The sequence below is a fragment of the Arachis ipaensis genome, chromosome B8 (assembly GCF_059453495.1).
Source record: "Arachis ipaensis isolate K30076 ecotype BB chromosome B8, ASM5945349v1, whole genome shotgun sequence".
Classification (NCBI taxonomy): Eukaryota; Viridiplantae; Streptophyta; class Magnoliopsida; order Fabales; family Fabaceae; genus Arachis; species Arachis ipaensis.
Window position 1 is genome coordinate 51,412,790 of NC_142443.1, and position 24,731 is coordinate 51,437,520.

The 24,731-nt window shown below is 41.0% G+C and overlaps 1 pseudogene; it reads left to right on the plus strand.

The window, feature by feature from the left end:
- Positions 1-2,839: 2,839 nt before the first annotated feature.
- Positions 2,840-24,731, plus strand: part of LOC148548068 (uncharacterized) — a 29,487-nt pseudogene continuing 7,595 nt past the window's right edge.

Genomic DNA, 24,731 nt, shown 5'->3' on the forward strand with positions numbered 1-24,731 from the left:
CTTTGTTTTCTCATGCATTCTCCACTTTGTATGCTTTTCTCCTCATTTCTTCCATCCAATACTTGCCTCATGAACCTGAAATCACTCAACAGCCACATTAAGGTATCGAATGGAATTAAAGTGAATTAAAATCACCAATTTAAGGGCCTAAAAAGCATGTTTTTACACTTAAGCAAAATTCAAGGGAGAATTACAAAACCATGGTATTTCATTGAATAAATGTGGAAAAAGGTGATAAAATCCCCTAAAATAAGCACAAGATAATCCACGAAATCAGGGTTTATCAAATCTTTCCACACTTAAACTAAGCATGTCCTCATGCTAAAATCAAGAAAGAAGCAATGGGTATCAACATTTATTCAATGCAAGCTAACTAAATGCAATCTATCTATATGAAACCTATTTACATGAATGCAATGGCTCAGTCAAAATAAATCAATCTCCAAGAATACACATGCAAGCACAAGGGCTAAGTCAATAGCAATCAAAGCAAACCACAATTGGATTGAATCATTGAAAGATTTTACAAACTTGCAAGAAAAGATGATCATGGGTGAAAACATGTAATTGAGCGATCGAACCCTCGTCGGATGTGTATCCGCTCTAGGCACTCAAGTGTATGGGGTTGATTTACTCAATTCTCCCATAATCATGCTTTCCAAGATTTGTTTCTTATCTAACAATCAACAATTACTCTATGCATGCATACAAATATTATGAGGACTTTCCCATAGGTTGTAATGGGACTTGGGTCAAGGTAGGATGCATATGGTCAAATGAGTTTGAGAATTGGATCTTTGATTAACTTAAACTTTCCACCTAACCTATGACAACTTATACAATTCTAAACAACCTAGCTATCCATTCTTCACTTTTCTACACACTCATGTATTCTCTTTTGATCACCACACATATGCATTGATTATTATTAAACTTCACCTTGGGGCATTTTTGTCCCCTTTTTATTGCAATTCTTTTTCTTTCTTTTATCATTTCATTTTTCTTATATATATATATATATATATATATATATATATATATATATATATATATATATATATATATATATATTCTTTTTGTTTTTCTCATTTTTTTCTTTCTTTTCAAACTAAAATGTATACAAAAACATCAATACATATGGTTCACACATGATTAATACATGAGTATGTTCCCAATTCCCAAGATTCTCAACACAAATACAAAAACACACTTTTATCTCTACCCAATGTTCTCAACTTTCCCAAAATCAAATGATGAACACTCTCACTAGTCTAAGCTAATCAAAGATTCAAATTAAGGACATTTATTATTTTTTACTTAGGCTTGTAATGTGCTACAATTAAGAACAAATGGGTTAAGCATAGGCTCAAAATTGGCTAACAATGGAAGATAAAAGGTAGGCTATTTGGGTAAGTAAGCTATTTGAACAATGGCCTCAATCATCTAAATGCATGTATACACAAGATAATGGACATAAAGAATCAAACAAATCAAAGATTACACTCTTAGGAAGAGAATAATGCACACAAGAATGAAAATAAGTGGTCATATGATGTAACCACACAATTAGGCTCAAAACTCACATGCTTGTATTCTTTGCTCAAAACATGATCCACAAAGTGTATAATCCAAGCAAGTCCTAAAAAATTTTTTAACCAATTGGGGTGGTGCCCTAGAAATGGAATTCTTGGAAATTTTCATCATATTGACTAAGCTTATTCTAATGCAAGGTTGTGATTTAGAAAACTAAAAAAAAAAATCTTAGTTTATCCCTTTTCCAATCGAAGCAAATTTCATATGCAAAGGGGATCAACTAGGTTTCAACGATTCACAATGTTTTTTTTTTTTCAATTTACAACCAAAAACACTAAAACAACTATATGATAAAAAAATCCAACCAAGATATGGAATGTATACAATCTGTTCACATCCTGGGTCGAGCTATCCGACTTGGGATGATTGGCGACAAAGCGACCGACCTCTTCAGGTCAGGCTACCCGACCTCTTCTCAAAGAGGTCGGCCAAAACCGACAGGAAAGCCTAATAAAGGGCCCAAATAGAGGAACACGACCCAAATCCAAAGGCAGTCCAAGCTTAAAGAGATAAAGGCGGTTCCCTTGAAGATAAGCTGACCCCACCCAAAGATAAGATAAGATAAGATAACTAACTTATCTTATCGGAAAGGTCAGCCCACACTACTATAAATACACTGGAGCACCCAGGTATAATTCATACTCTGATTCTACAATAAACCTGCTCAATACCCATGCTAACTTAAGCATCGGAGTCTCTTGCAGGTACCCCGCACCCTCCGGTGACCAAGGATCAGAAGTGCAGCCAGTCCAACGAGTCGGACACAACAGCTCCGGCCGCCACCAGCCAGTCGGACATGTCATCTTCGACCCGTACAGAAGATCTCACCCGAGATCGACCTACAATTTCAGGTAACCCTTGAAACATTGGCGCCGTTGCCGGGGAACCTGGAAGTCATCTCATCACCATGGCGGATGAACAGGATAACGACCACAACTCAGATTTAGAGGACAGAACGCCGCACAAAAATATGGGTGCCACACCAAAGGACACTCCGGAATCTAACGGAGACAAAAACTCATCACATCCGGGAGTAATAGAAGCACTTCAAGATCGCCTAAAGCAACTCGAAAAAGAAAGCCAGTACCAGCAAGAAGTCGGCAAGGATCTACAAAGAGAGGTAAGGCGACGTCGAGAATTAGAAGATAAACTTCTACAACTTGAAGCCGATCTCAAAGCAAAGACTAACCGGACCACCCCTGAAGACAACTCTTGCAAAGATCAGGATCCATTCACTAGGGAGATCATGAAGACTAAAATCCCCAAAGACTTCAAACTTCCGGATATGACTTTGTATGATGGCACTACAGATCCCAACCATCACCTCAGCAACTTCAGAAGCAGAATGTACCTCACCGACGCCTCAGACGCCGTTCGCTGCAAAGCTTTTCCAATGACTCTCACGAAGACAGCAATTAGATGGTTCGACAACCTACCTCCAAAGTCCATCTCCAACTTTGACGACCTGGCTAAAAAATTCCTAGCCAGATTCTCCATGCAAAAAGACAAGGCTAAACACGCCCCTAGTCTACTAGGTATCAAGCAAGGAGATCGGAAAAGTCTCCGCAACTACATGGAAAGATTCAACAAAACGTGCCTAGACATACAAAGCTTACCAACAAAGGCTGCCGTCATGGGCCTCATCAACAGCCTACGAGAAGGACCCTTCAGCCAATCTATATCAAAGAAATATCCCACATCCCTAGATGAGGTACAAGAGCGGGCAGAGAAGTACATCAACATGGAAGAAAATTCTCGACTTGGAGAAGCCTCGAAATCCAGTTTCACCTACCGAGATAAAGATAAAGAATCCAAGAAGAAGGAAGATCGAACAGGCGAAAAAATCAAAAAGTATCATAATTACACCCCTCTTCGGGTGTCCCTTGTGGATATTTACAAAGAAGTCTGTAACACAAAAAAGATACCCCCAGCTCGACCACTCAAAGGCAAAAAAGGAGGAGGAAATCGGAACGAATACTGTGAATATCATCGGGTCCGAGGACATTCCACCAACGAGTGCTTCGACTTAAAAAACATCATAGAAAAGTTAGTAAGGGAAGGAAAACTAAATCGGTATCTAGCCACCCGAGATGATGAACAAAGAAAAAGACGAAGAGATGAAGACGTCGGACAAGTTGAGCGATCACCTCGTACGCCAGAAAGACATGTCCATATGATACACGGAGGATTTGTAGGAGGTGGAATCCCCAAATCATCCCACAAAAGATACCTCAAAGAAGTATATCATGTCGAAGGGAAGGAGGAAGCACCCGACATCCCTGCAATCACGTTCACCAAAGAACACGCATCCGGTATCATCTCAGGACACGACGATCCCATGGTCATCACCATCATACTGGCAAATGCCAATCTCCACCACACATTAATAGACCAAGAGAGTTCTGCTGACATCTTATTCAAAACTGCCTTCGACAAACTCGGCTTAGAAGAAAAGGAGCTTAGAGCATACCCGAACAGCCTGTTCGGACTGGGAGATACCCCAGTACAACCACTGGGATACGTGTCGCTACATACAACCTTCGGAAAAGGGAACTAATCCAGAACACTCAAGATAGACTACATTGTGGTCAACGTGAGTTCAGCCTACAATGCTCTAATAGGTCGGACAACACTAAATCAACTCGGCGCAATAGTCTCGACTCCACATCTATGCATGAAATTCCCAACTACAGAAGGGATAGCTACGATAAAAGTGGATCAAAAGATGGCACGCCGCTGTTATAACGAAAGTCTAAACCTCAGATGTAGAGGAGAAGAGTTCCATACAATTGAGCTTGGTGGAGTTCAGAGACGTGAAGAACTCCGTCCACAACCCGACGGAGAAATAGAGAAAGTTCAGATCGGGGATACCTCGGACAAAATAACTAATATTGGCACGATCCTGAAGGGAGGCGCAAAAGAATTACTAGTACAGTTCTTACGAGATAATGTCGATCTCTTCGCATGGAAAGTTGCAGACATGCCAGGCATAGACCCCAACCTAATGAGTCACAAGTTGGCGGTCTATCCAGGATCTCGGCCGGTACAGCAGAGATGAAGAAAACTTGGGCCAGAACGATCCCAAGCTGTGGAAGAACAGGTACAAGCACTACTGAAGGCAGGATTCATACGAAAATTCAAGTACCCACTATGGCTAGCTAACGTCGTCTTGGTGAAAAAATCAAATGGGAAGTGGCAAATATGCACCGACTACACCGACCTCAACAAAGCCTGCCCAAAAGATCCTTACCCACTCCCAAGTATCGACATCCTAGTAGATGCTTCCTCTGGATATAGATACCTCTCGTTTATGGATGCATATTCCGGATACAACCAAATTCTCATGTATCCACCAGATCAAGAAAAGACCTCGTTTTTTACGCCAAAAGCAAATTACTGCTACATTGTGATGCCTTTCGGTCTCAAGAATGCGGGAGCTACTTATCAAAGGCTAATGAACAAAGTCTTTTCAGATCATATCGGAAAAATCATGGAGGTCTACGTGGACGACATGTTAATAAAGACACAAAGCAAAGAAACATTATTGTCCGACCTGGCCCAAGTGTTTGACACTATAAGGAAGCATGACATGCGACTCAATCCCACAAAGTGCACCTTTGCAGTAGAAGCGGGAAAATTCTTAGGTTTCATGCTCACACAAAGAGGAATTGAAGCAAATCCAGACAAATGCCAGGCTATACTCAACATGAAGAGCCCGACTTGTGTCAGAGAGGTACAACAACTCAACGGGAGATTGGCAGCCTTATCCAGATTCTTAGCAGGATCAGCGATAAGATCTCTCCCCTTCTATGCCGCTTTAAAGAAAGGAAAGAAGTTCGAATGGACAACAAAATGCGAGCAAGCCTTCTAGGATTTTAAAAACTTCCTGGGATGACCACCTATCCTAAATCGACCACGAGAGGAAGAACCACTCGTATTATACCTTGCAGTAGGAAGTCAGGCAGTAGCCTCAGCACTAGTTCGAGAGGATGACAAAGGGCAACAGCCTGTATATTTCATCAGTAAAGCGCTGCAGGGATCCAAGCTGAACTACCAAAAAATAGAAAAGTTCGCCTACACTCTCATACTGACATCTCGATGACTTCGCCCGTACTTCCAGGCCCACACCATTAAGGTTTGGACCGACCAGCCCATAAAGGGGATACTGCAAAAAATAGATCTAGCAGGCAGAATTTTACAATGGGCAGTCGAGTTATCCGATTTCAACCTCCAATATGAAGCTCGGACAGTCATCAAATCACAATACTTGGCCGACTTCATTGCAGAATTCACAGATACCCTGGAAACCCCCACAGAATGGAATCTCTGCATGGACGGGTCTTCAAATAAGACTGAAAGCGGCGCAGGTGTGATAATAGAAAGCAACCAAGGAACCCAAGTTGAGCTTTCCCTCAAATTTGGGTTCCCGGCCTCAAACAACGAGGCAGAATATGAAGCGTTACTAGCTGGTTTGAAGCTGGCTAAGGAGGTTGGAGCTCAAAAACTCAACATCTTCAGCGACTCACAAGTAGTCACCTCACAGATAACAGGGAGTTACCAAGCCAAAGATCCCACCATGAAAAAGTATTTGGATATAACCAAAGAACAGCTCGGACAACTCGGGGAATATAAGATCTGCTACAAACCCCGCGAACAAAATACCTGAGCTGATGCACTCTCAAAGCTAGCCAGCACCAAACCAGGGGGCAACAATAGAAGCCTCATCCAGAAAATGCTACAAAACCCGTCAATCTCAGAAGCAAAAAAAGTCCTAGCTATAACAAGTCAGGATCAAGGATGGATGACCCCCATAATTAATTACCTCAAAAAAGAAACACTCCCCATAAATGAGAAGGAAGCAAAGAGGTTAAAACGGGAGGTTCAGTACTACACCATCATAAACTACACCCTATACAAAAGAGGGATTTCAATACCATTGTTAAAATGTCTGCCGACCTCTAACACAAGGGAAGTTTTAGAGGAAGTACACAGCGGTATTTGTGGCAATCATCTCGGGGCACAAGCTCTCACCAAAAAGGTACTTCGGGCGGGATTTTACTGACCAACTCTACAAAGGGAAGCTACAGAATTTGTAAAGACATGTCCCCCATTACAGAAACATGCCAACTTTCACATCGCCCTGCCAGAAGAGCTCATCAGCGTAACTTCGCCTTGGCCATTTGCGAAATGGGGACTCGATCTTCTCGGACCCTTTTCCCAGGGATCAGGACAAGTCAAATTCCTTATATTCGGAGTAGACTATTTCACAAAGTGAATTGAGGCAGAGCCTCTAGCCAACGCCACTACTCAAAGAAGCCGGAAATTCGTATATAGGAATATTGTCACAAGGTTCGGGGTTCCATACTCCATCACCACAGACAATGGCACTCAATTCACAGATGCAGGCTTCAGGAAATTAGTAGCCGACTTGAACATAAAGCACCAGTTCACCTCCGTCAAACATCCTCAAGCCAATGGGCAAGCCGAAGCTGCCAACAAAGTCATATTGGCTGGGTTGAAACGGAGACTGCAAGATGCGAAGGGAGCTTAGGCTGAAGAACTTCCACAGGTCCTATGGGCATATCGAACTACACCACATTCCACCACAAACAAATCACCGTTCTGATTAGCGTACGGAGTGGAGGCAATAATCCCAGTAGAGGTCGAAGAAGGGTCACCTAGAGTAGTCCACTACAATGAAGAAGCTAACTCTCAACAGGTCCTATGGGCATATTGAACTACGCCACATTCCACCACAAACGAATCACCGTTCCGATTAGCGTACGGAGTGGAGGCAATAATCCCAGTAGAGGTCGAAGAAGGGTTGCCTAGAGTAGTCCACTACAATGAAGAAGTTAACTCTCAACTTCAAAGAGAAGAACTCGACCTACTTCCGGAAATTCAAGAAAGAGCTCGGATTAGGGAAGAAGCGCTAAAGCGCCGAATGGCTTCAAGATATAATCAAAAGGTAGTGCCAAGAGGTTTCGCGGAGAATGATCTCATCCTAATCCGAAATGATATTGAAATAACTCGACCCGGAGAAGGAAAGTTGGCAGCAAATTGGAAAGGACCCTACCGAGTCATAGAAGTACTTGGGAAGGGCTACTACGGACTATCCGAACTTGATGGACGAGAGCTTCCCAGATTGTGGCATGCCTGCAACCTAAAAAGGTACTATAGATAGAAAAGGTAAAAGATCTCATCATAGGATGCACTCTTTTTCCTGAAAAGGTTTTTTAAAGAGGCACCAAGTTGAGATCCAGATATTATCCGACTTAAAAGGATGAAAAACTCCAACATGTATATATTTGCGCTTTCTTTTGAATAAAAAATATTTTAGATATTCTACAAATTCTCAAGACGCATTAATCTGAATCATTCATCGTCCGATTATAAAGCAACAGATCGGCAGAAAGTGAAAAACAGATTCACTGCACGATCACGATAAAAGACCAATAAAGATGAAAACGCGATTCATCTAAAGGTCGACCAAAGAAAGACAGAAACCACCTTCTACAAATCAGCAAATATGAACACAGAATAATGCAAGAAGTTATCGAAAGTGATCCGAAAAAAGAACCTGACGAGGTCTTACGGATTGCTAAATAATAACTTAAAGACTGGCCGACGCTGAGAAATCGGACCAAGTCAACCCAAGTTATCAGTAAATCCCTGGAAAGAGGTCTGGCCAACCCTATAAAAGAGGAATTTCTATAACTTATAAGAGATCGACCTAACAAAGTCGGTCTCTGATGCGCATAAACGTGTTATGCTACGATTTAGGAAATTGCACGATCGGCAAAATTCCTTCCGGCAAGTGCACCGGTTATCGTCAAGTAAAAACTCACAATAGAGTGAGGTCGAATCCCACAAGGATTGGTTGAGTGAGCAATTCGGATTAGAAGTGTGTTCTAGTTGAGCGGAATCAAGATTGAGATGAGTATTGCGGAATGTAAAAGTGGCGGGAAAAGTAAATGACAAGAAATTGAAATGGCGGAATCTTAAATTGCATGAATTAAAGAGCAGAAACTAAATTGCTGAAATTAAAAGGGAATGGGGGTGATTGCATGAATTGAGTAGCAGAATGTAAAGAGAAAGTGGAAATCAGAATTGGGGAATTCATTGGGTTATAGGAGATATTGAGATCTCCGAATCAAAACATGTTTATCTCTTCCTCAACCAATGCGTTCATTAAATTTTGCTTGGCAATCTTATATGATTGGATCCCAATTCCTTGGCTCACCAATGCTCTCTAAAAACAAACAAATTCCCAATCCCTTGGTTTAAATGTTCATAAGAAGAGATGATGCTTGATCACTGATTATACCACACAATTTCATGAACCACAATTTGGTAGGATTACATGTCACAATATCCATCCAAACCCCAATCCAATCCACTGTGAGAAAGCTTCTCTAGCATGAATCCTCCATTCCTTTCCCAAGGCTCCGAAGGATTCCAAGTATGAGTAGTTTCTTTCCCAAGACAACTACTCAATGGAATTAGATCGAGAAGCTTTCTAACAAAATTCAAGAGAAAAGATTGAAGAAGAAGATAAACTATTATTGATTCATTGAATTACAATAGAGCTCCCTAACCCAATGAAAGGGGGTTTAGTGAATCATAGCTCTGAATTCAATTACAAAGAAAAGGAAAACTAGCTAAAAGTGAAAGTAAAAGTTCCCCCTCAGGGGCTGGATTCCCCTTCAATCCCCTCTTTTTCAAATGCAGAAACTAAGGCCTTTAAATAGGCTCCCTAAATTACAAAATGAAAATGAAATTCAAAGCAAATTACAATCAAATGAAAATAAACTATTCTAGATGATTCTTGTGGCCTTGATTTGGTGTTGTTGATGGGCCTTGCTTGCTTGAAGGGCTGAGTGACATAATTGATCCAAAAAGGATAATGATCCATTAAACTACACTCAAATGTTGCACCCCCTTTCTTGAGTCGTCACTTTGTTCTCTTGTCAACCTTGCCAATTTGATGCCAAATATAGACTATTATACCTCGTTGGAAAGCTATGGATGTCAGCTTTCTAACGCAACTGGAAGCACCTCAATTGGATCTCTACAACTCGAGTTATACTCCATGGAAGGTGAAGAGGTCAGCTGGCCTGATTGCATGTTGGTACTATGCTCTTCTATGCACATTACGGGGCTGTTTTCTCCCTCAATTTTTAGTATCCACCATGCATGCCATATATGCTTGGAAAGCTCTAGATGTCTTCTTTCCAATGCATTTTGAATCACCTCATTTGGAGTTTTGTAGCTCAAGTTATTTATGTTTGAAGAAGGCATGGTCAAGCTGTTCCATATAACACGTTTAAGCTTCAGTTTAAGGTTAAACTGATGCTTAAACGTGGAAATGGAAAAGGTAGCCCTGGAGGTCGAACACGTTTAAGCTCCAGTTTGAGGTCAAACTGGAGCTTAAACGTGGAAATGGAGAGAGCAACCCTGGAGGAGAAAACTTGGTCGAACACGTTTAAGCTCCAGTTTGAGGTCAAACTGGAGCTTAAACGTGGAAATGGCTCCTGGTGCTTTTTCCCATTCTGGCGTTTAACCTCCAGTTTGAGGTCAAACTGGAGGTTAAACGTGGAACTCCTTCCTGAGTGGCATTATCATTCTGGCATTTAACCTCCAGTTTGAGGTCAAACTGGAGGTTAAACGTGGAATGCTTCCTTGGTGAGACTTTTCATTCTGGCGTTTAACCTCCAGTTTAAGGTCAAACTGGAGGTTAAACTTCAATTCCAGCATTTCTTAGCCTTCATGATTCTGGCGTTTAAGCTCCAGTTTAAGCTTAAACTGGAACTTAAACTCCACATGTGATATTCAAGCTTCCTTTATTGATTTTGTTGCTTCCTTGCCTAGCCTCTTCTTTCCTGAAATCATCCAAACAATTGCATCAAAGTCTTGCAAAATTTCATGAGAATTCTTCCATTCATAGCATTCAAGGAATATAACTAAAAACTCATGGAATTTGCATCAAAATCTTCATGTTGAATGATTTAAGACAAGCATGACTATTTGGCCCAAAATGATTACTTAAGGCTCAAGAAAATGCATAAAACAACTAAAAATAAAAGAAAAAGGCTAGTGAAACTAGCCTAAGATGCCTTGCATCACAACACCAAACTTAATCCTTGCTTGTCCCCAAGCAAGTTCTGAATTATTGAGAAGAAAGAATGAAACAGAAAGTAAATTCATTAGCCATATCAGTAAGTAATTGACATTGATTAATGGGGTGTTCATGCAGAAAGTTGTTGCAGCATCACTTTATTGTTTCTTAGGTAAGAATGTCACTTTTTATGTTTCCACTAAAACACTGCTTATGGCCTCTTGTTATTCACATATCCTTGGCAAGTTTCTTTTCTTTGTTTTTCTTTTTCTTTGAGCTTATTTGCTCCTTGTTGCTCAGTGTCATGTGTTGCTCAAGCCTTTGGCATTTTCTTTTTCTTATTAGTGCACTACACATATCCACTACAGGCATTTTAGTTCACATTTCTTCTTGAGACATTGGTGCCCAGCACCTCTTTGTGTGACTAAATGTTTTGTATTTAGGTTGCTCTTGATAATGGACTTTTGGTTGATAATCCCGGGTTAGTTAACCCAAGTTACCAAGTGTTGAAACACTCCTCAGAACCTATTCATCCAAGCATATCCTTAATACATAAACACCACAGGCATTTGTCTCAGAAGTTCAAACCATTGGTGCCTAGCTTATTTTCTCAATTTTTTTGCTTTTTGGTTGCCCTTTTTCAGTGGCTTTTTCTTCTTCTTTTTCTTTCTTTTTCATGGCCAAAGACATTTATTCATCAAGATCCATAGACAGCATCCTAATTTCCACTAAAAGTGACAATTCTAACTTTATTTCTTAGTGAGCTGACTATTCAATCAAACATGCATACCACCACTTAATCTTATTTGATTTCTTACCAAATGGAATTGAGTTACTTTTGTTCAAACATTTCTTTTATTTTATGGAAACAGAACAAGCATGGCAAGCATACATTTAAGCAAGTGAAGTTTATCCAGACACTTAGACTATCACTTATTTGGAATTTAAACAAACAGACAAACAAAAACTGCAATGACTCAAACTTAAAGCAGGGGTGCATGCAAACTTCCAATATCAGCAATTCAAAGTACCAGCAATTAAGTGACAATACAACCTTTTAGCATCTTCTTTGTTGTTCATCATCCTTCCTAGCCTTGGTGTTCTCTTTGATGATGATGTATATTCCTTCCATGAGATTGATTGTCTTCCTGCAAAGCTATTAGAAGTTGCTTGTTCCCCAAGCACTTTGAGAATTGGTTAGCATGCATGTATGTTTGTAGGCCTCTGAACTTAGATTGGTGTGTGAACACCAAACTTAGTTCCTTGCCATATGCAGCAATTTGGATCATATGCAGAAAACCTCATGTGCTTTTATTAAGAAAATAACTATGAACTAGAAAAAGAAACTATGAACTAGAAATTAAACTATTGTTTAAGTAGTTTCCCTGATTGGTTGGAGCTAGTGACTAGTCATGCTGAGGTAGAAATGTGCTTTTAATGAAGTTTTTGGTGGAACACCAAACTTAGAATCTCACATTCACCCTTGAATTGTTTTGGTGTGCAACACCAAACTTAGCTCCTTGCAATACAGATAAATCTACTTAACTCTTTTATTGAAATAACTAGAAAAGAAGAACTACCTTTGGTTGGGTTGCCTCCCAACAAGCGCTTCTTTAACGTCATTAGCTTGACATGCTGTTCCTGACTTTCTTCCTCTTCCTCCAGTTTGTTAAGAGGAATGACTTCAAGTGGATAAAGGAGCTAGTTAGTGCCCCTTGTTGTGAATGCTTCTTTCCAGCAAGCTTTCCCTTGTGATTGGCTTGAGTGAACTTGCTTGTTGGCTCAGGAGTTGGATTGTTCTTCGACCTTCTCTTCTTCATGGATATGGTCCTTTGTTTCTCGGTCACAATCCTCATTTTGGTGCTTGTTTCTACTGCCTTCACATCCTTGATCTCAGAACTTGGTTGTTGTTGGACAGTTGGAGTATCCTGTTCATCAAAAGCTTCCTGAATTTGTGGTTCAATGAACCCTTCCTCTTTGCAACTCTCTGTGTCATTGGAGTGTGATCTCCCTTGATTGACTTTCTCCCTTTCTTGTTCTTCTGATTCCTCCCTTGGGTTTGCCATGGTATCACTAGAAGAATTGTGGGTAGGGATTTGCTTTGATAGATATCCAATTTGTGCTTCTAGCTTTTGAATGGCAGCACCTTGATTTTGTAAGTTGGATATCACTTCTTCCTTAAAGCCTTTCAAATCGGCCACATCTCTGCCCATAGTTGCAAGCATTCCTTCTATCCTGTTTAATTGATCTTGAAATTGTTGGTTCGGATTGGGTTGATGAGGTTGATTATCTTGGCTGTGATATGGTGGCTGGGAGTATGTGTTTTGTGTGGGCTGATAGAGTCTTTGGTTGGAGTGTTGGTAGTGGTATGACTCTTGTGTGTAGTGGAATGAGTCTTGTGGATAGTGAAATGAATTGTATGAATTTGAGAAGGAATTTTGTGCTGAGAAATGCTCAAGTGATGAAGAATTTGGATATGTAAAACTAGGAGGTGAGGTTGGATAATTCAGAGGTGATGGCTCTTGATGAATGGGGTGTGAATAAGTGAAATCTCCTTGGTTTTGATCTTCCCAGCCACAACTTGAGTAGTGATCACATTTACCAAAACATGGACCATTTTGTGGCTCTGGGAAGTACCCCGTTTCCTGTTCCTGATACTCCCACCCACCATGAGCATAATAACATGAATCATTCTGTGGTGGTGGAGAGTTTCTCATGGATTTTGATTGACCAAAAGATGATGGATACTCCTTTCTTTTTTGCAATGTGCCCAGTCTCAAACAATACTCATCCAAAGATAGTGGAAATCCCATAGTGAGGCAATATCACAAACAGCTAGTGGTTAGTATGCTAACAAGTGAATAAGCAAAGAAAACAAATTAAAATTTGCAGAAATTAGCAGTAATAAACTGAAACAAAAACTATTAACAAAAGAAAAGAAAAATTGCTCAATCTAGTTAACTTCCAATTGGAGAATTGTCAATCGAAAACCAATCCCCGGCAACGGCGCCATAAACTTGATGCGCATAAACGTGTTATGCTACGATTTAGGAAATTGCACGATCGGCAAAATTCCTTCCGGCAAGTGCACCGGTTATCGTCAAGTAAAAACTTACAATAGAGTGAGGTCGAATCCCACAAGGATTGGTTGAGTGAGCAATTCGGATTAGAAGTGTGTTCTAGTTGAGCGGAATCAAGATTGAGATGAGTATTGCGGAATGTAAAAGTGGCGGGAAAAGTAAATGACAAGAAATTGAAATGGCGGAATCTTAAATTGCATGAATTAAAGAGCAGAAACTAAATTGCTGAAATTAAAAGGGAATGGGGGTGATTGCATGAATTGAGTAGCAGAATGTAAAGAGAAAGTGGAAATCAGAATTGGGGAATTCATTGGGTTATAGGAGATATTGAGATCTCCGAATCAAAACATGTTTATCTCTTCCTCAACCAATGCGTTCATTAAATTTTGCTTGGCAATCTTATATGATTGGATCCCAATTCCTTGGCTCACCAATGCTCTCTAAAAACAAACAAATTCCCAATCCCTTGGTTTAAATGTTCATAAGAAGAGATGATGCTTGATCACTGATTATACCACACAATTTCATGAACCACAATTTGGTAGGATTACATGTCACAATATCCATCCAAACCCCAATCCAATCCACTGTGAGAAAGCTTCTCTAGCATGAATCCTCCATTCCTTTCCCAAGGCTCCGAAGGATTCCAAGTATGAGTAGTTTCTTTCCCAAGACAACTACTCAATGGAATTAGATCGAGAAGCTTTCTAACAAAATTCAAGAGAAAAGATTGAAGAAGAAGATAAACTATTATTGATTCATTGAATTACAATAGAGCTCCCTAACCCAATGAAAGGGGGTTTAGTGAATCATAGCTCTGAATTCAATTACAAAGAAAAGGAAAACTAGCTAAAAGTGAAAGTAAAAGTTCCCCCTCAGGGGCTGGATTCCCCTTCAATCCCCTCTTTTTCAAATGCAGAAACTAAGGCCTTTAAATAGGCTCCCTAAATTACAAAATGAAAATGAAATTCAAAGCAAATTACAATCAAATGAAAATAAACTATTCTAGATGATTCTTGTGGCCTTGATTTGGTGTTGTTGATGGGCCTTGCTTGCTTGAAGGGCTGAGTGACATAATTGATCCAAAAAGGATAATGATCCATTAAACTACACTCAAATGTTGCACCCCCTTTCTTGAGTCGTCACTTTGTTCTCTTGTCAACCTTGCCAATTTGATGCCAAATATAGACTATTATACCTCGTTGGAAAGCTATGGATGTCAGCTTTCTAACGCAACTGGAAGCACCTCAATTGGATCTCTACAACTCGAGTTATACTCCATGGAAGGTGAAGAGGTCAGCTGGCCTGATTGCATGTTGGTACTATGCTCTTCTATGCACATTACGGGGCTGTTTTCTCCCTCAATTTTTAGTATCCACCATGCATGCCATATATGCTTGGAAAGCTCTAGATGTCTTCTTTCCAATGCATTTTGAATCACCTCATTTGGAGTTTTGTAGCTCAAGTTATTTATGTTTGAAGAAGGCATGGTCAAGCTGTTCCATATAACACGTTTAAGCTTCAGTTTAAGGTTAAACTGATGCTTAAACGTGGAAATGGAAAAGGTAGCCCTGGAGGTCGAACACGTTTAAGCTCCAGTTTGAGGTCAAACTGGAGCTTAAACGTGGAAATGGAGAGAGCAACCCTGGAGGAGAAAACTTGGTCGAACACGTTTAAGCTCCAGTTTGAGGTCAAACTGGAGCTTAAACGTGGAAATGGCTCCTGGTGCTTTTTCCCATTCTGGTGTTTAACCTCCAGTTTGAGGTCAAACTGGAGGTTAAACGTGGAACTCCCTCCTGAGTGGCATTATCATTCTGGCGTTTAACCTCCAGTTTGAGGTCAAACTGGAGGTTAAACGTGGAATGCTTCCTTGGTGAGACTTTTCATTCTGGCGTTTAACCTCCAGTTTAAGGTCAAACTGGAGGTTAAACTTCAATTCCAGCATTTCTTAGCCTTCATGATTCTGGCGTTTAAGCTCCAGTTTAAGCTTAAACTGGAACTTAAACTCCACATGTGATATTCAAGCTTCCTTTATTGATTTTGTTGCTTCCTTGCCTAGCCTCTTCTTTCCTGAAATCATCCAAACAATTGCATCAAAGTCTTGCAAAATTTCATGAGAATTCTTCCATTCATAGCATTCAAGGAATATAACTAAAAACTCATGGAATTTGCATCAAAATCTTCATGTTGAATGATTTAAGACAAGCATGACTATTTGGCCCAAAATGATTACTTAAGGCTCAAGAAAATGCATAAAACAACTAAAAATAAAAGAAAAAGGCTAGTGAAACTAGCCTAAGATGCCTTGCATCAGTCTCCTACAAAAATAAGTTATATAAGTAATCCCTGAAAGAGACCTGACAAAGGTCCAAGAAAGAGGATTACAAAATAACTTAGAAAAGATCGACCTAACGAAGTCGGTCTCCTACAAAAATAAGTTATATAAGTAATCCCTGAAAGAGACCTGACAAAAGGTCCAAGAAAGAGGAATACAAAATAACTTAGAAAAGATCGACCTAACGAAGTCGGTCTCCTACAAAAATAAGTTATATAAGTAATCCCTGAAAGAGACCTGACAAAGGTCCAAGAAAGAGGATTACAAAATAACTTAGAAAAGATCGACCTAACGAAGTCGGTCTCCTAAAAAAATAAGTTATATAAGTAATCCCTGAAAGAGACCTGACAAAGGTCCAAGAAAGAGGATTACAAAATAACTTAGAAGAGGACGATATGAAGAAGTCGACCTCCTACAAACAAGTTATATAAGTAATCCCTGAAAGAGACCTGACAAAGGTCCAAGAAAGAGGATTACAAAAAGAACTTGGAAAAAGATGACGCAAAGAAGTCGATCTCCTACAACTAACAAAGTTATAAAAGTAATCCCTGAAAGAGAACTGACAAAGGTCCAAGAAAGAGGATTACAAAAATAACTTAGAAAAAGATGACGTAAAGAAGTCGACCTCCCACAAACAAGTTATAAAAGTAGTCCCTGAAAGAGACCTAGCAAAGGTCCAAGAAAGAGGACTGCAAAGGTAGCTAAGACGAGGACCAACGTAAAGAAATCGGCTATGGATTGCTAGAAATACAAGCAAGAGCAAGAAAGCCGAGAAACAAGTTGGACCCTCCCATTCACGACCTCAAAGGAGTCAACCCACAAGCAACGGGTGCAAAGCGATCCAAAGAGGCCGAGAAGCAAGGCTCCAACATCTCCAAAAAGTGCTAAGACAAGCGCAAACGAGCAGGATATAAAATACAATATTATAACGAGCTTCAGGGTCAGCCCCAAAAGCTTGAAAACTACTTGAGTTGCTAAACAAGCAACCCAAAGGAGTATCCACAGTCGAGAAAAATATCCAAACTACAAAAAAAGAGTTCAAAAGCCCACAAGCCGGGCTATTTACACAAAATATCCAAGAGAAATCAGCAAAGATCGGGAGCCTTTTCGACAGCATCAGTACAAGGAGAAGGAAGGCGAGTCTGAATAGGCACAGCATCCACGGTTCCATCATCCCGGTTCAGAATTTGGCAATCCGGATCAGACACAACTGGAGGAACTGAAGAGGTTGACACTTTGGCAGAAGACACAGGGGGAGGTTCAACATTATCATCATCCTGGTCATCAGAGACAATCTTACCATCCCTCACAACATTATCCAGGCTGAAAAGAGTAAGGTCGGCCTGGGGAGCAATAATCCGAACCTGCTCCCTCAAGTTCTCATAGGCAGCAGTTACGCTGCCAACAAGATGACCTTGGAGCTCGGAGTAATCAGCTCGGGCATTCTCCAACTCCTCCCTCAGGCGTACCACCTCCCGATAAGATGTAACATAACTGTCTTTATGCCTCAATGACGTGTCCACGGCCAACCGCACAGAAGCCGCCAGAGCAAGGGAACTCGCCTTTTGGTTCTCCAGATCCTTCTCCAACTTGGCTACCTTTACCTCAAGCTCTTCCTTCAGGCCCTTCATTCGGTCGAACTCCTGTTTAGCCTCCTCCATAAATTCTTTGGTGGCATGGAGAGGAAGATTCTGAGTAGTTCAGTATAGGGCAGCCCCTATATAGGCCATTTTAACACTGTTTTGGGTCATAAAATCCAGATGGCGAAGGATTGACACATCATCCATGGAGAGGGTACCGTAGGGACCGATTTGCTGATCTACGAACTCGATTGCATTAAAATCAGGGGCGTCAAGGTTAAAGGCCTCAATTGTTTTCTGTTTCTTGTTGGGAGGAGCACCAGAAGTAATGACAGAAGTCTGTGGAGATCAATCAGACGAACTCGAGGACTGGGGATCACCTTTCTTGGCCCAGGAGAACTCGGCACGGGCGGCTTCACTGGAACTTGAGAAGATCCCTCTCCGGCCGCCTTGGCCGAGATGTTTTGAGCAGCAGCAGCCTTCTTCGCCTTCTTGTAGGCCTTCATGGAATCATTGTTTTTTGACATCTCTGAAAATATAGAATCAACCATAATGACGAGTTACAACATAGGAGAAGAAAAACTAAGAAACAAGTATAGAAACAAGTCAGACAGTACCCAAAGCAGTTCGAACCAAAGATGGATCACTCAAGAATCTTTTTGTATCCAGATGGGGTGGTTCCCCCTACAAATCTTCAAGAACAACTACAAAAGCCCACTCAACCTCATTAAGCATCTCCCATGTATAACGTGGCACTCTCACATTCTTTTGCCACTCTAGAGGAAAAGCAGGCTCGTCATTCTCATCAAGAAAAAAGGGGCGGACCCCCTCAACAGCACGGACTCGGAAGAAATAATTCTTAAAATCTTTAAAAGACTCATCATACATGGCAAAAACTTTATGCCCCTGGGCCGATCTAAAAGAAACCCAGGAAGCTTTCTTTTTAGAAGAACCTCCAGGCTTGGCCGAGACAAAAAGATAGAGAAAAAGAGTTTGAGAAGGTGTTATGCCTAACTCTTGGCAAAGCAGTTGAAATATCTTGATAAAACCCCAGGAATTCGGATGAAGCTGGGATGGAGCAATGTTACATGACCACAACAAGTCGGTCTCGAAAGCAGTAAAAGGAAAGGTAACGTCCAACTGGCTGAAGAAATATTCATAGGCATAGAAGAAGGGACACTCCCACTCGACAAAAGTAGGAAAACAAACTCTCTCATCAGAGTCAGGAGCTACAAGCTCATAATCCCTCTCTCGAGCACTGTTACCACAAATCCTATGACGTTTTCTCAGCTCTACACAAAATTCAGCATCCACGACAGAGACACACATTAGGACAAGGGAGTTCAGCCAATCGGACATCCCCTCGGGAACTTTGGAAGACATCTCTACAACGTTATTGCGAGAAGACATGAGGCCAACTAATCCTACAAAAAGAAAAGAAGATTGGATTACTAAAAAACATATCGGAAGAGGGGCAAAGCAACTCGACTAATATGATACAGACAAACAAACAGAAAAGGAAAACCCCAAGACTCAAACCAAAGTCCTGGGGCATCCTTTGGAGGCAGTGACAAAGCAAGGTTTTCAGGAAAAATCTACAGCTTACGTCTCGACGTCCCCCAAACAAAACAAAATACAAAAAGTCATCAAAGCCACTATCTTTTTACAAAAAGCTTCGACAATGCCAAACATGCCAAGCAGAGAATCGTCAAAGACACAACCTTTTCTCCAGAATCAAACAAAAACCATCATCGAAAGCACAAGCAGAAACGGTGATAACAGGAAAAAGCCCTAAAAGCATCAAGCAACAGGAAAGACGAAAAAATTCATACAAAAGACAAAGAAACTCCAGAACACGCAACAATCAGGCACAGTAAAAGCAGAAAGATCCAAACTTCCTCCAAACAAAATCAAATTCAGACATAAAAAATGACAGAGGAGGAAAAATCGAACCTGGAAAATAGAAGAAAACCTCGAAAAAAAGCTGAAGAAGCAAGAAGCGACAGAGCCACCCCTCGAACGGAAAAAATTCACCGGAAGAAGACAGAGGGTGAAATCCAGAATCACTCCTTTTCCACAGAAAGCGGTAGTAGAGAAGGCGTCACAGGAAGAAACTGCGAAACTCTAAGGAAAAACGGAAAATGTGAGAGTAAAGGGAGAAGTTACGAAGAGGAACGAAGAAGAGAAACCGTTTTTGATGGCAAAGTTCAAAATAAAAACAATGGGAAACGGGGCATTTGAAGTCAATTAATGAGGGTATTAAACCCTCGCACGTTCCCAAAGTGCCGATATAAAAGCGCGCGCTTTTAAAGGAAAACGTTCCACATTCAAAAAGGCTCTACAAAGAAAGGAATCGACAAAATGCTTGAGTTCGGCTTCACTAGAGAAAGACCGAAGTCAAGGACTTGACCTCAGCAAAAAAAGACCGAGCTCAAGCAAGGACACTGTTCACACCCTGGGTCGAGCTATCCAACCTGGGATGATTGGCGACAAAGCGACCGACCTCTTCAGGTCAGGCTACCCGACCTCTTCTCAAAGAGGTCGGCCAAATCGACAGGAAAGCCCAATAAAGGGCCCAAATAGAGGAACACAACCCAAATCCAAAGGCAGTCCAAGTCTAAAGAGATAAAGGCGGTTCCCTTGAAGATAAGCTGACTGGTGCACGAATTATGAATCACACTTTTCACAACGCGTACCACTAACCAGCAAGTGCACTGGGTCGTCCAAGTAATACCTCACGTGAGTAAGGGTCGAATCCCACAGAGATTGTTGGTTTGAAGCAATCTATGGTTATCTTGTAAATCTTAGTCAGGAAGTCAATTATGTTTATCAGTTGAATTGCGAATAAACAATAGAGCATGGATTAAAGGTTACTTGTTATGCAGTAATGGAGAATATGTTGGAGTTTTGGAGATGCTTTGTCTTCTGAATCTCTGCTTTCCTCTGTCTTCTTGTTCACGCACGCACGTCCTCCTATGGCAAGCTGTGTGTTGGTGGATCACCGTTGTCAATGGCTACCTTCCATCCTTCCAGTGAAAACTACGCTCACGCGCTCTGTCACAGCACGGCTAATCACCGGTTGGTTCTCGATCCGGTTGGAATAGGATTTACTATCCTTTTGCGTCTGTCACTAACGCCCAGCCTTCAGGAGTTTGAAGCTCGTCACAGTCATTCAATCCTTGAATCCTACTCGGAATACCACAGACAAGGTTTAGACTTTCCGGATTCTCATGAATGCCGCCATCAGTTCTAGCTTATACCACGAAGATTCTGATTAAGGAATCTAAGAGATACTCATTCAATCGGATATAGAACGGAGGTGGTTGTCAGGCACACGTTCGTGGTTTGAGGAAGGTGATGAATGTCACAGATCATCACCTCCATCACAGTTAAGCGCGAATGAACATCTTAGATAGGGACAAGCGTGTTTGAATGGAAAACAGAAATACTTGCATTAATTCATCGAGATACAGCAGAGCTCCTCACCCCCAACAATGAGGTTCAGAGACTCATGCCGTTAGAGAATACAAAGTTTAGATCTGAAATATGTCATGAGATACAAAATAAGTCTCTAAAAGTTGTTTAAATACTAAACTAGTAGCCTAGGGTTACAAAATATGAGTGGACTATGATGGATGATGCAGAGGTCCACTTCTGGGGCCCACTTGGTGTGTGCTGGGGCCCACTTGGTGTGTGCTGGGGCTGAGACTTAAGCAATTCACGTGCAGAGGCCATTTGTGGAGTTGAACGCCAGTTTTTATGCCAGTTTGGGCGTTCAACTCCAGCTTTTGATCCTTTTCTGGCGCTGGACGCCAGAATTGGGCAGAGAACTGGCGTTGAACGCCAGTTTACGTCGTCTATCCTTGTGCAAAGTATAGACTATTATATATTTCTGGAAAGCCCTGGATGTCTACTTTCCAATGCAATTGGAATCATGCCATTTTGAGTTCTGTAGCTCCAGAAAATCCACTTTGAGTGCAGGGAGGTCAGAATCCAACAGCATCAGCAGTCCTTTTTCAGCCTAAATCAGATTTTTGCTCAGCTCCTTCAATTTCAGCCAGAAAAATACCTGAAATTACAGAAAAACTCACAACTCATAGTAAAGTCCAGAAATATAAATTTTTCCTAAGAACTACTAGAAATAGACTAAAAACTAACTAAAACATACTCTAAACTATATGAAATTATCCCCAAAAAGCGTATAAAATATCCGCTCATCACAACACCAAACTTAAACTGTTGCTTGTCCTCAAGCAACTAGACAAATAAAATAGAAGACTAGTAGGTTGAGAAGCAATAATATCTCAGAGTTTTTTTTTTTTTGCATGAAGCTCAGATTCTAATTAGATGAGCGGGACTAGTAGCTTTTTGCTTCTGAACAGTTTTGGCATCTCACTTTATCCATTGAAGCTCAGAGTGATTGGCATCTATAGGAACTCAGAATTCAGATAGTGTTATTGATTCTCTTAGTTTAGTGTGATGATTCTTGAACACAGCTTCTTTATGAGTCTTGGCCGTGGCCCTAAGCACTTTGTTTTCCAGTATTACTACCGGATACATAAATGCCACAGACACATAACTGGGTGAACCTTTTCAGATTGTGACTCAGCTTTGCTAAAGTCCCCAATTAGAGGTGTCCAGAGTTCTTAAGCACACTCTTCTTTTTGCTTTGGACCTTGACTTTAACCGCTTAGTCTCAAGTTTTCACTTGACACCTTCACGCCACAAGCACATGGTTAGGGACAGCTTGATTTAGCTGCTTAGGCCAGGATTTTATTCCTTTTTGGCCCTCCTATCCACTGATGCTCAAAGCCTTGGGATCCTTTTTATTACCCTTGCCTTTTGGTTTTAAGGGCTTTGGCTTTTTGCTCTTGCCTTTTGGTTTTAAGAGCTTTGGCTTTTTCTGCTTGCTTTCTCCTTTTTTTTTTTTCTTTCTTTTCTGCAAGCTTTGTTCTTTGCTGCTTTTTCTTGTTTCAAGAATCATTTTTATGATTTTTCAGATTCTCAATAACATGTCTCATGTTCATCATTCTTTCAAGAGCCAACATATTTAACAGTCTTAAACAACAAATTCAAAAGATATATGCACTGTTCAAGCATTCATTCAGAAGACAGAAAGCATTGCCACCACATTTAACTAATTAGAATTTTTCTTATTAAAACTCAAAATTTTATTGCTTCTTATTCAAAAGATCTACTACTTTATTCATGTTTGCTGATGATGAGAAAAATAAACTATAGCTTAATTGGAGATAAAATCAAAATAGATACTAATTACTACTATATGACTCCTAAGGTAAAATTAAAATAAGAACAGTTATCACAGAGTTAAGGCTAAGATTAGAACTCAACAACCTTGAGGTTTGGGAAGTGGATGTTCCTCTAGTCTGTGAGGTGCTTGGTCCTTCAAGAGAGAATTTATGGCGCTTCAGTTCCTTTAAATCACGCCCTTGCTCCTCTTGGAGTGGGTTGTTTTCCTTTAGGGGCCATGATCTTAGTGATCACGGATAAGCACACCAAACTTAGAGCTTTGCTTGTCCTCAAGCAAAAGAAAAAGAAGGAGATGGGTAGAAGGAGAGCTCCTCCCCACCATCCTGGCGTTTGAACGCCGAAACACGGCGTTCAACGCCCAAATGCTGCTCTCCTGGGCGTTCAACGCCCAGTTGTTGCCCTTTTCTGGCGTTGAACACCAGATAGCTATCCTTACTGGCGTTCAGCGCCCACTGGATGCCCATTTTGGGCGCTGAACGCCCAAAATGGCCTTCACTGGCGTTTTCTTGCCAGTAAGCTCCCTATCTCTGTTTTGTGTGTAGATTCCTTCTGTAACCCTGTAAACTTATGCAAATGATTCTTTACCTTAGTGTCAGTGAACTTTATATAAACAAATAAAAATAAAAATAGGGCAAAAATGCTTAGAGGATTGTTGCCCCATGGCTGGGTTGCCTCCCAGCAAGCGCTTCTTTATTGTCTTTAGCTGGTCCTTGCTGAGCTTTTAATCTAGCTTCAGCCTTGAGCATTCTTGCTCAATGTTTCCCTCAAGATAATGCTTGATTCTCTGTCCATTGACAATGAACTTCTTATCAGAATCAATATCTTGAAGCTCCACATAACCATATGGTGATACACTTGTAATCACGTATGGTCCCCTCCACCGGGATTTCAGTTTCCTGGGGAATAGCCTGAGTCTAGAGTTAAACAACAGAACCTTTTGTCCTGGTTCAAAGATTCTAGATGACAGCTTTCTGTCATGCCACTTTTTTTATTTTTCTTTATATAGCTTGGCATTTTCGAAAGCTGTGAATCTGAACTCCTCTAGCTCATTCAGCTGGAGCAATCTTTTTTCTCCTGCTAATTTGGCATCAAAGTTTAGGAATCTGGTTGCCCAGTAGGCCTTATGCTCCAGTTCCACGGGCAGGTGACATGCCTTACCATACACCAGTTGGTATGGAGAGGTCCCTATAGGGGTCTTGAATGCTGTTCTGTAAGCCCACAGAGCATCATCCAAGCTCCTTGCCCAATCCTTTCTACGGGTATTTACTGTCCGTTCCAGGATTCTCTTTAATTCTCTGTTAGAGACTTCAGCTTGCCCGTTGGTTTGTGGATGATATGGAGTGGCCACCTTGTGGCGAATTCCATACCGAACCATGGCAGAGTAAAGCTGTTTATTGCAGAAGTGAGTGCCCCCATCACTGATTAGTACTCTAGGGACACCAAACCTGCTAAAAATATGTTTCTGGAGGAACTTCAGCACCGTTTTAGTATCATTGTTGGGTGTGGCAATAGCCTCAACCCATTTTGATACATAATCCACTGCCACCAGAATATAAGTGTTTGAGTATGATGGTGGGAAAGGTCCCAAGAAGTCAATTCCCCATACATCAAACAACTCTATTTCCAAGATTCCTTGTTGAGGCATGGCGTAACCATGAGGCAGATTACCAGCTCTTTGGCAACTGTCACAATTACGTACAAACTCTCGGGAATCTTTATAGAGTGTGGGCCAATAGAAGCCACATTGGAGGACC